Source organism: Oncorhynchus keta, chromosome 8 (assembly GCF_023373465.1).
Source record: "Oncorhynchus keta strain PuntledgeMale-10-30-2019 chromosome 8, Oket_V2, whole genome shotgun sequence".
NCBI classification, from domain to species: Eukaryota; Metazoa; Chordata; class Actinopteri; order Salmoniformes; family Salmonidae; genus Oncorhynchus; species Oncorhynchus keta.
Window position 1 is genome coordinate 34550736 of NC_068428.1, and position 16793 is coordinate 34567528.

The 16793-nt window shown below is 40.4% G+C and overlaps 1 long non-coding RNA gene across 1 annotated transcript in view; it reads left to right on the plus strand.

Moving 5' to 3' along the window:
- The first annotated feature begins 9876 nt into the window (after positions 1-9876).
- Positions 9877-16793, plus strand: part of LOC127931425 (uncharacterized) — a 131878-nt gene continuing 124961 nt past the window's right edge. The window contains exons 1-2 of the long non-coding RNA XR_008141031.1: positions 9877-10212; positions 12481-12601. This is a non-coding gene — a long non-coding RNA (uncharacterized LOC127931425). The remainder of the gene's footprint in view (positions 10213-12480; positions 12602-16793) is intronic.

The following is a 16793-nucleotide window of genomic DNA, read 5'->3' on the forward strand; positions in this document are numbered from 1 at the left end:
ATCCAGGTGGCTGTATCGACTCCTAAAGCATATCTCGAGAGAGCCATGTTTCCGTGAAACAGACTATGTTACAATCGCTGATGTCTCTCTGGAAAGCAACCATTGCCCTATTTTGTCTACCTTGTTTTCTAGAGACTGGACATTTGCAAGTAATATAATCAGAAGCGGTGGGTGGTGTGCACCTTCGAAGTCTGACCAGAAGACCTCTCCATCTAGTCTTTAAGCCAAAGAGTTTAACCTTGGTTTGATCAGACCAGAGAATCTTGTTTCTCATTACATTTACATTTACATTTAAGTCATTTAGCAGACGCTCTTATCCAGAGCGACTTACAAATTGGTGCATACACCTTATGACATCCAGTGGAACAGCCACTTTACAATAGTGCATCTAAATCTTTTTAGGGGGGGGGGGTGGGGTGAGAAGGATTAGAGAAGGATTACTTACCCTATCCTAGGCCTTCTCATGGTCTGAGAATCCTTTAGGGGCCTTTTGGCAAACTCCAAGCAGGCTGTCATGTGCATTTTACTGAGAAGTGGCTTCTGTTTGGCCACTCTACCATAAAGGCCTGATTGGTGGAATGCTTCAGAGATGGTTGTCTTTCTGGAAGTTTCTGCCATCGCCACAGAGGAAATCTGGAGCTCTGTCAGAGTGACCATTGGGTTCTTAGTTACCTCCCTGACCAAGGCCCTTCTCCCCTGATTGCTCAGTTTGGACGGACAGCCAACTCCTGGAAGAGTCTTGGTGGTTCTAAACTTCTTCCATTTAAGAAGGATGGAGGCCACTGTGTTCTTGGGGACCTTCAATGCTGCATACATTTTTTGGTACCATTTCATTCCAGCCCCCGTCAAATAAGAATTTGTTCTTAACTGACTTGCCTACGTAAATAAATATTAAATTCAATATATATTGTACTGTACTGTGCTATACTTTTCTTCGCTGTTCTCTACTCTACTGTACTGAACTATACTTTTTTTACTGTACTATACTGTACTGAACAATACACTACTATATACACTATAATTAATTAGTAGGTCTACCTTTACTTGTTACTTCTGTGAACTTTCATTATCCTTTCTCATGAGGGAGAGAAATTAGAAAATAACTTTTGGTAACAGAATGACAAGACACTAGGCAATATTTCTTAAGCTTACAGAAGGCAAATGATTTCTGCAAAACTAAATATAAATGTTGACCTTAGTTGGCAGGGATGTTTACTTCAACATTATTGTGTTTTGATCTATTTCTAATACCTTTTAAGACTTTTTCTAGTTGAAGTTTTTTTAAGTTAGGAAAATGCTCCAGAAGATACCTTTTCATCTTATAATAATCACAGGGGGAATGTTATTTAGAGTGAGACACGATGGTAAAGCAAATACTCCATAGAACAAAAGTAATGTGATGCTAGGTTTCAACTTTCCACTCCTCACTCTCAATTTTTAATGATGCTTTCCAGCACCGGCCTATATAGAAAATTGTCCTGAGAGAAAGTGAACCATTCATATATGGGTATAATTGCTATGGAAATTGATATGGCAATCAGGTTGAAAATGTTTACTCATCATAGAGAAATAAAATAATCTACTTAAGCTGTGTGAAAAGCAGTCAACACCATCCCCTTCTTGGGTTAATTTAAACCTTGAACCCAGAGCAAGGTGTTATGGCATATCACTTTCATGCTGTTACAGATCATTTAAAGAGAACACAATGATTGCACACAAAGCAGATGTCTACAGTACACTAAATGGTGTGTTAGACGTCTTAACATGTCTGTATTAAAGTCTATATTAGTCTACATTAACGTGTGTGTCTGTGTGTGTGTGCAATACTCTCCATCTGTTTGTTTAGATGTTTTTGCTTGGTTGATGTACAGCGAAAAGCCTGCAAAAAGGAAATTCTTCCTAGAAAACGTTGATTGGGTAGCCATCCAGGCATATTTTAGGGATTACAGTCATGAGAATTCTATACTTCCATGTAACATCCTGAGAATGGCCCTAACATGCTTAGTCAGCAAAATAAAAACCCTACGCCAACAGAATTGACCAGGGTGTGAGGAATCTGAGGGCAGCCTAAAGGGGTAACATGAACTGAGAATGCACACGTGTGGTTGCTGCTTTTGGTCTTAGTTAGGGGTTGATTGGGCTTTGGCTGTCTTGGTCCTTCAGCATCACATCTAACATTCCTTTCTGGCTATGGCCCAGTCCATTCTCTCAGTTAGGTAGTATACATGGAAGTATGCGCTATGGATGTATTTTATTTGTAGTTATCTGCCTGTGGTCGATGCAGGGTGTGTCTGGGAGCTTTAATACTACCGTGATGTAAATACTTCAGATGTGTGAATGTACTAAAAGAGAAGACAGTGCATATTTATTTTTCATGATTTGATCCTTATTTATTTTTTTACTGGGAAGATCAGTTCAATAATTATGTCCCTTCTCTCAACTGACTTTGCTGCTAGAATATGACATGTGGCATGCACGTTTTGTCATATTAATGTCTTCTGGGCAGACATAAAATAACTGTGGTAGTTTGCTATTTTGCATAGAAAAAGAGGAACTTAACCTAAAACAAAATGAGTTATGTTGTTCTTATGATTCTTCCTCTCTTGTAATTGGATACAAAACCACTTGATGAAAGCAAGGTGTTATCTGCTTCTTACTAAGATCGAAGTTGTTTAGGCCTTTTCCAAGTGTTGCCTCGATTTTACACACTTTTCTCCTACAGAGATTTCATTGACTGAGAGAAAATGGAGAAAGAGGCAAACACCTTCTCATCCTTTTCGATCACCTTCACTTTTGGTGTGCTACCTGACAATTTTCCTCTGCCTACTTGAAATAAATTACGTGGAGTGTGTGTTCATGGATGTGTTTTTGAAGTTGATGGGGTTGTCAGAAATGGCATCACTTCAACCTGTCGAGAGGATATCAAAAATCCTCTGAGATGTGGACGTTTTGGGTATAGTGAGTCAATGCAATTTCACAAACCCCCTGGACTCCACACTCCAAGCCCTTTGAAGTCCTGGAGATGGAATACATTTTCCTAAAAGGTAAATCAAATAATACAGCTAGATTATGTCTCACTAACCTAGAATCATGGCCGCCATCTTGGCAATGTCGTAGTCTTAGACTAGAAGTCTACAGTTTCTTTGGGCATATGTGGCTGTTCTGTTTTGAATTGCAAAAATGTCTATCATTATTCACATTCATCGATACCCGAAACTGTGTGCATGTAATCTTTGAAGAAAGACACTGGTTTTGTTTAGAGACTGTTTAAATACCCAGACACATACTGTATACTGTGTACTTACAGTTTTGTATTGCTGATGTTCTTGCTAACATAATGCTCACAGTGGTTGGCATGGATGTTCATACATTCGTATAACTGCATATAGAGACAGCTGGGGAGTGAAGCTATTATACCCAGTAGCATACTTCATAATGTACATGTACATTCAGAAGTCAGTTAAGAAGTCAGTAAAACATCCGAACACCTCTTAAGAATCAGCCCCTTTTTTCAATTTTCGCCTTAAATGACATACCCAAATCTAACTGCCTGTAGCTCAGGCCCTGAAGCAAGAATATGCATATTCGTGATACCATTTGAAAGGAAACACTATGAAGTTTATGGAAATGTGAAAGTAATGTAGTAGAATGTAACACAATAGATCTGGTAAAAGATAATACAAAGAAAAAACAACTGTTCTTTTGTATTTCTTTTGTACCATCATCTTTGAAATGCAAGAGAAAGGCCGTGATGTATTATTCCCGACCAGGTGCAATTTAGATTTTGGACACTAGATAGCATTAGTGTATGTGCAAAGTTTTAGACTGATCCAATGAATCATTGTATTTCATTTCAAAATGTTGTATCAAGACTGCCCAAATGTGCTTAATTTGTTTATGAATAACTTTTCATGTTCAAAATTGTGCACTCTCCTCAAACAATAGCATGGTATTATTTCACTATAATAGCTACTGTAAATTGAACAGTGCAGCTACATTTAAGCTTTCTACCAATAGCAGATATGTCTATGTCCTGGGAAATGTTCTTGTTACTTACAACCTCATGCTAACCGCATTAGCCTACGTTAGCTCAACCATCCCATGGAAGGGACACCAATCCTTAAGAAATTTAAGATAAGACAGCAGCATCTTTTCTCTCATCCAGAGAAAATATAAGCAATCAAGAAACGTGTTTCCTTTGACAGAATGCTTCATGCATTTGAATCCATGTCCCATGGAGTAATATTGTTAAATGCATTTGTATCCTGTAACAGGGATTACCATTTTTATTCAAACGGATGTTTACTTTAACATCTCATTCATATTTTCCTGGTAATAATAATGCAAATGTTTATTCCCTCAGATTAAAATGTTGATCAGCGTTTAAATCAGGCAGCTAAGGAGAATCAGTCAGAGTATTGGGATCAGTTGATGTCATGACCTGTGACTGCCTGCATCTGTCATCTAGATCCAAATAAGGTACAATTACTTAGCATTTACAATACATATATGCTATTATATGCATGTCTATGCTTTGTGTTTTGGTGCATGTATTATGTATGTCTATGCGAACGTGTGGTGTTGACTGACATTAATGAATGCCAAAATCAAAAAACAACAGAACACTTACACGAAGATAGCTACTGTACTTCTGAGAGATTTACAGCATAGCAAATGTTGTTCGTTCTTAAATAATCTCCACAAGTGTTGTGTAACCACATGCCTTTATTATTATAGTCTGTAGCTCTACTGTTGGAGGAGAAGAGCACCTTTCTAAGATGAAATCACAAGTTATTTTTTTGTAATTAAAAAAAAAATAGGCGGGGAGCTTTAATATTACACTTAGATTCTGGCTTCCATCAATGTAATTGTCTGCATCATTTCCAATCCCCCATATATTTGTTTTTGTAAATATATAAAATATTTATGTTCTGCTTGGGGGGTTTACTTCCCACCGCATGCGCTGTCAACTGTAAACAAACACCTGCCTTTACACTCAAATTGTCTAATTTAAAGACAGAGAATTTCTTTTTGCCTCAGGGCTCAGTGCACAATTTAGAAATCCCTCTCTCTGTTGCATTATACACAGCTTTGGGAAAGGAGTTTGATGTGCAACACAAATTCTATGGTTTCTAATCTTACATTTTGGTCACTGTCGAATGATAATTGTTTGATGCTGGATTGTGGCTTAACTTAAAGTTATTTTTAATGAAAGCAAGTTAGAAAAGACTAACTGGAATTGAAAATGTAATGCAAAGGGACTGGTTCTTATCACAGGCAACACAACCCAGATTGATTTATTATGACGCTTAACAATTCATAGTACAATAGATATGTGGACACGGTAAAGTGAAATGTCTTGCATTGAGCGCTAGCCCGGATGCTCACTGTGTCACGCCCTGACCTCAGCTATCTTTGTTTTCTTTATTATTTTTGTTAGGTCAGGGTGTGAAGAGGGTGGTATGTGTTTTCACTTGTCTAGGGGTTTTTGTATATCTATGGGGTTTTGGTATTGTCTCAGTAAATGTAGGTCTATGGTGGCCTGAATTGGTTCCCAATCAGAGACAGCTGTTTATTGTTGTCTCTGATTGGGGATCCTATTTAGGTTGCCATTTTCCATTTTGGTTTTGTGGGTAATTGTCTACGGTTAGTTGCATGTCAGCACTCGTAATAGATAGCGTCACGGGCGGGTTGTATAATTTGTTCAGTGTTCTCTTTCATTAAAGAGGAATGTATTCATATCACGCTGCGCCTTGGTCTTCTCGTTATGACGAATGTGACAGAATAACCCACCATAACCCACCGTGCTTCTACACCTGCATTGCTTGTTGTTTGGGGTTTTAGGCTGGGTTTCTGTACAGCACTTTGAGATATCAGCTGATGTACGAAGGGCTATATAAATTAATTTGATTTGACCATAACAGGACCAAGCAGCGTGAAAAGGAGGAGCAGACGTTATGGACTTGGGAAGAGATTTTGGACAGAAAAGGATCCTGGACATGGGAGGAAATAGTAGATGGAGCAGGACCCTAGACGCAGCCTGGGGAGTATCGTCGTTCTAAGGAGGAGAAATACCGGAGAATAGAGGAACAGCGATGATATGAGGGTACACGGCTAGCACGGAAGCCCGAGAGGCAGCACCAATACTTTTTTGGGGGGAGGCACACGAGGAGATTGGATGAGTGAGGTAGGAGACCTAAGCCAACTCCTCGTGCTTACCGTGGGGAGTGTGTAACTGGTGTCTCCAGTGTGCTATTCTAGCCCGGTGTGCTCTATTCCAGCTCCTCGCATTTGACGGGCTAGAATGGGCATCCAGCCAGGACGTATTGAGCCAGCTCTATGTTCTGGATCTCCAATGCGTCTCCACTGTCCAGTGTATCCTGTGCCTCCTCCCCGCACTCGCCCTGAGGTGCGTGTCACCAGTCCAGTACCAACACCACGCACCAGGTCTACAGTGCGCCTCGGCAGTCCAGAGCGTCTGGCGCCGGTCCCCAGCCCGGGGTCTCCAGCGCCGGTCCCCAGCCCGGGGTCTCCAGCGACGGTCCCAAGTCCAGAACATCCGGCGATGATCCACGCAGCGAGAGTCCCTAGCCCGGTGCCTATGGTGAGGATCCGCAGTCCAGAGCTTCCGACGATGATCCACGGGTCTGTGCTACAAGAGCGGACTCAGAGAAAAGAAGGGGGCGGCGTCCAGGGCCACCACCGAGGTTAGATGTCCACCCAGACCCTCCCATTTAGGTTTGCGGCCGGGAGTCCGCACCTTTGGGGGTACTGTCACACCCTGACCTTAGTTATCTTTGATTTCTTTATTATTTTGGTTAGGTCAGAGTGTGACGAGTGTGGTATGTGTGTTTTTGTCTTGTCTAGGATTTTTTTTGCTATATCTATGGGGTTTTGGTATTGCCTAGGTAAATGTAGGTTTATGGTGGCCAGAATTGCTTCCCAAACAGAGACAGATGTTTATCTTTGTCTCTGATTGGGTATCCTATTTAGGTTGCCATTTGCCATTTTAGTTTTGTGGGTTATTGTCTACGGTTAGTTGCATGTCAGCACTCGTAATAGATAGCGTCACGGGCGAGTTGTATACTTTGTTCAGTGTTCTCTTTCATTAAAGAGGAATGTATTCATATCACGCTGCGCCTTGGTCTCCTCGTTATGACTAACGTGACACACGGACACAGGAGTATGTCTCTTCTGCATATGTGAAGCAGGATGTGAAATCTGACACCACTTAAACCTGGGATGTCCCTCCTACCATTTAATTTGCTATTCCGACTGTCCATCAACTCCTGGCTGAAGCCTACATCACAGCCACTAACAACACATATGCATGAAATCCTTACATTGTAATGCAGCAGCAGAGAGTTTTGTCACTGTAGCACATTCTTTGATTTATAGCCAGTAATCTAAAATAATGAATAGATTTAAAACAAAAAACACAATTTTTAATGATATGAGGTAAAATGTGAGTTCCTAACGAGTTCAGGAAGCAAAGCTAGAGCTTTGTGAGACGTTCACAGTGATGGGTGTAGACGGTTTGATCACGAGACCTTGCACATTTTCTCTAACACTAAATATGTACACTAATGTTCAAAAGTTTGGGGTCAAATGTCCTTGTTTTTGAAAGAAAAGCTTTTTTTTCCCTCCATTAAAATAACATCAAATCGATCAGAAATACAGTGTAGACATTGTTAATGTTGTAAATTACTATTGTAGCTGGAAACTGCAATAAAAAAATAAAAAAATTGAATATCTACATAGGCCTGTTATCAGCAACCATCACTCCTGTGTTCCAATGGCACATTGTGTTAGCTGATCTAAGTTTATCATTTTAAAAGCCACATTTTATTTTTAAACTAGGCAAGTCAGTTAATTACAAATTCTTATTTACAATGACTGCCTAGGAACAGTGGGTTAACTGACAGATTTTTACCTTGTCAGCTTGGGGATTCGATCTAGCAACTTTTCAGTTACTTGTCCAACGCTCTAACCACTAGGCTACCTGCCGCTTCAGAATCTAATTCAGAATCTAATTGAAGTCAGGCAGCTTGAAGATGTGTCACCATCGAGGCCTGGTTTCCTAGAACCTTTGTAGCAGTCAGACAGCTTGAAGACGTGTCACCATCCAGGCCCATGTCACATTTACATTACATTTAAGTCATTTAGTCATTTAGCAGACGCTCTTATCCAGAGCGACTTCAGTATGTTTTGTTGATTTCTATAATTTTTTAATGTTCGTTGGATTTCAGTTGATGCAACAGAGAACCATTGTACCATCTAATCTGCTGTGAAATATATTTTTAATAACCCCAAATATTGTATTTTCAGCTGTTTGAAGCTGATGTACAAACTGAAAATCAAAGAAGCAAACACAACTTATGGTGAAGCAGAAAAATATATTGCACATAGAACAAATCTATAGCTTATCAGACTTGCTTTAAACAAGAATGACAAATCCATAACAGAAATGAACAGTATGTCTAAAATCAGTCAGGTTGTACAAACAACTACATAATGGACCTTAAATATCAACATGTCACTATTTGACGTGTTCCCCAAGTCCGAAATCCTCTTTACTAAAGTTGTTCTTGAAAAACTCTGTACATTAACTACAATAATGTTCCAAATATCTGGTAAGGCAGCCAAGCATGTTGTTAAGCAAATCCCAACCCCCCCTCATCCATCTGAACCCAAGAAAAGAAGCATGGATCCGGATCAGACACAGTCTAAGCCACTCTAATGCACAGATCCAGACACTCCCTGGGTACCCTGAGCTCCCTCTCTGCCCTGACCTCTGTGTAATCCTCTGTCGCTATTGCCTCGCCACCTGATACTTCTCCGGACACAATATATTTACCCAGTCTCTTCAAGGCCTGCCGTGACCTATCAGCTCACATCGGTGGCGGTGAGCCAAGGCAACAGGATACAGCCTTCTAAAACGCAGTGGTCACAACACCAACTCTGTTACTAAGCAGCAGCCCCCAACGTGGATGCTTCTTGGATCACAATCAGTACACCACACCAAGTTACCTTCTTCTGCAAAATCTGTGCCTTTGATGTTAGAAATCTGTCAACACTTTCTTTTACTTGTTTTTTTTCTGCTGGCACCCCTATCAGCCTCTGTAACCCTCTGTAACCCATCATTTTTCAACAATATTTTTTTTGTGGACTTTGTCAAACAGCTAGTTTCGGACAATTAAAAAAACTAACATTTTCAACACTGGTTTCTGTGTTAATATGAAGTAATGAAAAATAACATTTTCTGTATGCTAGAAAGATTACCCCAGTTAGTGCTTTCAAACAACTACAGAAAATGTTGGCGCTTTTAGGGTTAACCATTTACACCTGCATAAGGGTTGAACATGGCAGCTTTGGGCACTGACAACCGCCTAAATTAGTACACAGTGGCTGTACAGTAACATGCTATACATGACATCAGAGCTCAATGAGTTTTGACTGACATCCATTCAGAATTTAAGCACCTTAATCGACAAGAAGTAGCCCTCATCCCTCCCACTAATTGTGTTGTCTGAGAGAAGGAAATGCTGTAAATAAAGACTCTATGTATTTTTAAAGAAGAGATGTTTATGGAGGATCAAACTTGCCAGAATCAAAATGAAATAAATGGACGAACGAATGAACTCACACACAAATAAATACATAGTTATTTAAATAATTTATCCCACTTTCTTCCATTTTATTCCTTTATATGATTTCTTCATTTGTTTATTTATGTGTTTCTTCCTCAAATATGATAATGAGGGGGTGTCAAGCAAACGTATGTGGGTGGTATCTAACACACCATTGGTCGATTGCATTTGCCTGTGTACAATATGGCAGAATGGTGTACAAGATTTTAAGGCCAATGTTTTTACACTGCTCAAACAATAATGTGTAGCACATATACAGTAGCTATGTCACTTATTTTGGGGAAATTGGAGATACAATCTATTGTATGCTGCTGTGCCACACAAAAATATTTAAATGAAATATTGTCCTTGCTTGATGATGTAGAAAGAGGTGAATAGTTTTGGAACACTGAGCCATTGACTGCACCATGTGGCTGTGTTACGAGTGGGTTGCTTTTGAAAATAAGGCATCAGACTACAGCCATATAGTGTTGAACCTAGAAAAAGACCAAGAGATATGAGTAGGCAAGAAGGAGTCGACCGGGATGGACGAGAGTAATGTCCAGTTGGCCAGAAAAGCATGGTAAGCTAACGTTACTGAGTGAGTATCAAGCTATCGTTATCTAGTTTGGCTACAATAAAGTCGAGGTGGCTAGCTAGCTGTGTTTTACAGCCAGACTCTCAGTTTAACACTTAGCTAGCTAGATAATGAACTAAACTGTAATTATCATAAACCATTATTATATAGCTAGCAACAATAGATAAATATCTGTCAGATGTAAAGCAAGCAATATCGTGGCATGTGTCAGAAGCAATGCATGTTGGCTATCTCACGTTAGCTAGACCATTTATAAACCAATAGTGGATACTTAATTGTATTTATTCATTTTTATTTAACCTTTATTTAAATAGGCAAGTCAGTTAATTAAGAACAAATTCTTATTTATAATGATGGCCAAACCCTAACCCGGACAACGCTGGGCCAATTGTGCCCGCCATATGGGACTCCCAATCATGGCCGGTTGTGATACAGCCTGGAATCGAACTTAATCAAATAAAATCAATGTTTGTCACGTGCGCCGAATACAACAGTGAAATGCTTACTTACAGGCTCTAAAGAACAGTGACATGTTGAAGTAGAAAAAGTGTATTAGGTGAACAATAGATAAGTAAAGAAATAAAAAACAACAGTAAAAAAACTGTGAAAAATAACAGTAGCAAGGCTATATACAGTAGTGAGTCTATAACAGTAGCAAGGCTATATACAGTAGTGAGTCTATAACAGTAGCAAGGCTATATACAGTAGTGAGTCTATAACAGTAGCAAGGCTATATACAGTAGTGAGGCTATATACAGTAGTGAGTCTATAACAGTAGCAAGGCTATATACAATAGTGAGGCTATGTACAGTAGTGAGGTTATATACAGTAGTGAGGCTATAGACAGTAGTGAGTCTATAACAGTAGCAAGGCTATATACAGTAGCGGGGCTATATACAGTAGTGAGGCTATATACAGTAGCGGGGCTATATACATTAGTGAGGCTATATACAGTAGCGGGCTATAAAAGTAGTGAGGCTACATACAGACACCGGTTAGTCAGGCTGATTGAGGTAGTATGTAGATGTGGTTAAAGTGACTATGCATATATGATGAACAGAGAGTAGCAGCAGCGTAAAAGAGAGGTTGGGGGGGCAGGACAATGCAAATAGTCTGGGTAGCCATTTGATTACCTGTCCAGGAGTCTTATGGCTTGGGGATAACACTTGTTGACAAGCCATTTGGTCCTAGACTTGGTGCTCCGGTACCCCTCGCAATGCCGTAGTAGAGAGAACAGTCTATGACTGGGGTGGCTGTGGTCTTGGTGGTGTAGAGGTCCTGGATGGCAGGCAGCTTGGCCCCAGTGATGTACTGGACCATACACACTATCCTCTGTAGTGCCTTGCGGTCGGAGGCCGAGCAATTTCCATACCAGGCAGTGATGCAGCTGTAGAACCTTTTGAGGATCTGAGGACCCATGCCAAATCTTTTCAGTTTCCTGAGGGGGAATAGGTTTTGCCATGCCCTCTTCACGACTGTCTTGGTGTGTTTGGACCATTCTAGTTTGTAGTTGATGTGGACACCAAGGAACTTGAAGCTCTCAACCTGTTTCACTACAGCCCCGTCAATGAGAATGGGGGTGTGCTCGGTCTTCCTTTTCCTGTTGTCCACAATCATCTCCTTTGTCTTGATTACGTTGAGGGATGGGGTGTTATTCTGGCACCACCAAAGAATAAGTCTCAGGTCTCTGACCTCCTCCTTATAGGCTGTCTCGTCATTGTCGGTGATCAGGCCTATCACTGTTGTGTCGTCTGCAACTAGGGTCTGTAGTGACGCCTCTAGCACTGAGATGCAGTGCACCACTCGTATTTAATAGGGTTGTCATTTATTTAGCTAGTTAGCAACATTGGCTAATTATTGACAGCATCCATATTTGAAGCCATTTGGCTGTTAAATTAGGTCTCAACATTTACAGGCATCTAGCTAACTACAGTCAAATAAGGAGGAGCATGCTATCATGATGGAAATACCCTATTTGAAGCTAGCAACAATATGGATTAGCTACAATCATGGAATTTTCTCTTTGCTTTAGCAACTGTTAGTGAGATGAAACGTGGTGGCATAATATAAATAATTTCTTAGCTAGCTATAAATTCACGTATGCCATGTATTTTGTCATAGCCGTTATCACAAAATTCCATGCATACTTTTAATCAGATCTATTGTTGTCATTTACAGACATGACTGTGAAGTAGGCAAACTGATACATGAATCCTAAATACAGATACAATTGTATTTTATTTTTCTCTGCAGGTTTGTCATCTGACTTCTTAGAGCCTGGTGGAGATGGATGGAACCATACTACAAGGCAGTACATTTCTATGCATCCAGGTTGAGGCTTGCTACCAGCAGGAACACGGAGCACTCTGTGTCAGTAAGTCATTATATTGTTTTCTTTTACATTGCATGATACTAGGGAGGAGGCCCTGGACCAGAGGGAGGTCAGGGGTAAGGGTTCTCGCTCTTTCGAGCACTCACTACCTTGTCATGTGGTAACTTAAACAAAGACAACATTTGGAGCTTATGATTCAAAAGTTGAAAAGTAAATGCAAGTCTCATGTCCAGGGTGAATACATTTTTATTAATGCATGTCAGATACATCATACAGGTCAGTCAACTACAATATATATCCCAGACAAGATTGAAGAACGGGACAAGCAGATATAGTGAATGTAAGTCAATGATTGCATCCGTAGGAGTTTGTATGAATTTGAGTGGTTACAATAATTGTTGACAGAGTATTCAAGTATTCAGTCAGAAAGCTTGAAGAAGATGTGTGCCACCATCCAAGCCCATGTCACATCATGTATCTTTCTTCACTAAAGCCACGTTAGGATTTATTGCACATGTTGCTGAACAATTCCACCCCTTTGTTAGTGTCATTAGCTAGGTTTCCATCCAATTGGCAACAGATTTTCATGCAAATATTCTAAAATATTTTGTGTTTCCATGAAATTGATTAAAGGCTGTGTATGATGACATAGTGCACATAAAAATACATTTAGCAGTTAAATACCCATGTACCGAATAAAAAATACTAGTTATTTGGGATTCCATCGCATTTTTAACTCTACCGACAGTTCTCTCACAGTACTGTAACTGCGTGCTGTTGGCTGGAGTGCAGGTATAGCCTACATGATTAGATTATTATGGACAAAAGAGCAATATCATTTTTATTTGTCAAATGGCAGCTAAGCATCGATAATCATGTCACCAGAATAAGACCCTTATTTATTTATATTTATTGGAAAGGAACATCAAGCTCATCACTTGCACATTCAACATCCTGTGAAGTTCATCATAAATTATTTAATCTGTAGTCGAATAAACTGAATTCTTTCCTGATTAGTCGTAGTGGATTTTACGCTGATGTGATCGTTATTATATCAATATTTGAACGTAAAAGGGTTTCCACCGCATTTCTCGCATACAAACAGATCCCACCTTGTCTAACGTATTTTGTTTGATCTACATTTTAAAAGTTTTACGAAAATGTTTCTGTTCCCATCAAGCCTGTAATGAATTTTACTCACAAAAAGGTTGGCTGGAAACCTGGTTATTAATATATGGAAATTCACATACAATATTCAGTTAATAAGCATTGACCAATATCTCTAGGGAAGGCGTAGGCAACCCTGGTCCTGGAGTGCCACAGGCACTTCATGTTTCTGATTTAACCAACCTGGAGGACCAGTTGTGTTTAATTTAAGCAATCACTGAAATTATCATTTAGCTCAATTGGTCAGGGCTGCATTCAGCACATAACTTAATAGAACACTCAATTGAATGAAAACGGTGCTGTACTGAACGGCCAGTTAAAAAACAGGGGGGGTTGGGTTGTGGGTTCAAATTGCACCACTGCCCTTTTAAAATACGTCACTCATTGCTTCAAGCCACACCCGACACACTGATAGAGGAAAATATAGTTTAGATGATCAAATGTATACTTTAATTATTAGAACCATTCATGCTAATACTATATTTGTTATGATCTGAAAAGTATGGGTTCTTAATTGTACTGTTACTGAAAATGTAAGCAGAAATGAATTGTGTCTGTGTCTCCTGGGAAAGTTTTGAAGCAGGGATAAGATAGTACTTCAAACAGATAAGAATGTTTTGGTTGGATTCCATTAGCAGAGAGAAGTATATCCTTTAGGCAGGTTGGAATGTAGTTTATGAGGGGAGTGAAACTATCTCCAGGACTGAATACTGCGCCATTGTACGGCTGGGAGAGGGGGTGTAACTGATGACGTCATTTTATGTCTTCTTCAGATTTAAAATGTAATGTTCTTTGTATTTTGGGTCAGTACTCATCAAGAATAAATGCTGAACTTGTTTTTTAAGACTGGTCTCTTGCTAATTCATGCAAATGATAAACTTACAACTTATCATGAATTAGAAATGAGTGCGAATTTGATTGGCTTTGGCAATAAAACATAAGGGAATTTAAAAATTCCTCTATCACACACCCACCAAACGGAGCAAACAGTTTTAGAACAGCGATAACTTACCGCGGACTGGAAGAAACCTTTTCCTTGAACGAGCCCGACGAGAAGGCTATACTGCTTTCACTGGAACAGGCCCAGATCTCCTTAATTTGCTTGCAGGTAAAGGGGCCGCAGATCGGTCTGTCATCTGAGAATCCGCAGACGAGCGAGTAAACTTCCACTGCCATCCATTCTTCTTGCTGACATGCAATCATTGGAAAATAAAATTGATGACCTATGATTAAGATTATCCTACAAACAGGACATTAAAAACTGTAATATCTTATGTTTCACCAGGACATGGCTGAATGATGATACGGATAATATAGACCTGGCGGAATTTACAATGCACCGCAGAACAGAGGAAAGATAAGGGGTGGGGGTGTGAGTCTATTTGTCAATAACAGCTGGTGCGCAATGTCTAATATTAAAGATTTCTCAAGGTATTTCTCACCTGAGGTAGAGAAACTTATGATAAGCTGTAGACTACACAATCTACCAAGAAAGTTCTCATTTATATTATTCGTAGCCGTCTATTTACCACCACAGAACAAAGCTGGCACTAAGACCGTTCTCAACCAACTCTATAAGGCCATAGGCAATGAAGAAAATGCTCACCCAGAGGCGGTGCTCCTAGTGGCCGGGGAATTTAATGCAGGCAAATGCAAATCAGTTTTAACAAAATTTTTGCCAAATGTCACGTGCAACCAGAGGAAAATGAATCCTAGACCACCTTCACTCCACACACAAAGATGCATACAAAGTTCTTTTCCGCCCTCCATTTGGCAAATCTGACCATAATTATATCCTCCCGATTCCTACTTACAAGCAAAAACTAAAGCAGGAAGTACCAGCTCAATACGGAAGTGGTCAGATGACGCGGATGCTACACTACAGGACTGTTTTGCTAGCACAGACTGTAATAGGCTAGAATGGAATAGGCTAACCATCAATTAGTGCATCGATGACGTCATCCCCACAGTAACAGTATGTATATATCCCAACCTGAAGCCATGGATTACAGGCAACATCCGCATCGAGCTAAAGGCGCGGGAGACTAATCCGGATGCTTATAAGAAATTCTGCTATGCCCTCAGACGAACCATCAAACAAGGAAAGCGTCAATAAAGGATTAAGATTGAATCCTACTACACTGGCTTTGAGGCTCGTCGGATGTGGCAGGGCTCGAAAACTATTACGGACTACAAAGGGAAACCAAGGCGTGAGCTGCCCAGTGACACAAGCCTACTAGATGAGCTAAATGCCTTTTATGCTTGCTTCTAGGCAAGCAAGACTGAAGCGTGCACAAGAGCACCAGCTGTTTGGGATGACTGTGTGATAATGCTCTCGATAGCCGATGTGAACAAAACCTTTAAACAGGTCAACATTCACAAAGCTGGGCCAGACGGATCACTAGGACGTGTACTCAAAGCATGCACGAACCAAGTGTCTTCACTGACATTTTCAACCTCTCCCTGATCGATTCTGTAATACCTACATGTTTCAAGCAGACCACCATAGTCCCAGTGTCCAAGGAAGTGAAGGTAACCTGCCTAAATGATTACCGCGCCGTAGCACTCACGTTGGTAGCCATGAAGTGCTTTGAAAGCATCAACAGCATCCTCCCGGATACTCTAGACCCACTCCAATTCACACACTGCCCCAACAGATCTACAGATAATGCAATTTCATCCGTACTCCACACTGCTCTTTCCCATCTTGAAAAAAATAACACCTATGTGAGAATGCTGTTCATTGACTACAGCTCAGCGTTCAACACCATAGTGTCCACAAAGCTCATCACTAAGCTAACGTCTCTGGGACTAAACACCTCCCTCTGCAACTGGATCCTGGACTTCCTGATGGGCCGACCCCAGGTGGTAAGATTAGGCAACAACATGTCTGCCACGCTGATCTTTCACACTGGGGTCCCTCAGGGGTGTGTACTTAGTCCCTTCCTGTACTCCCTGTTCACCCACGACTGCGTGGCTGAACATGACTCCAACAGTTGAGTTAAGTTTACTGACGACACAATGATGAGAAGGGCTATAGGGAGGATGTAAGAGAACTGTCAATGTG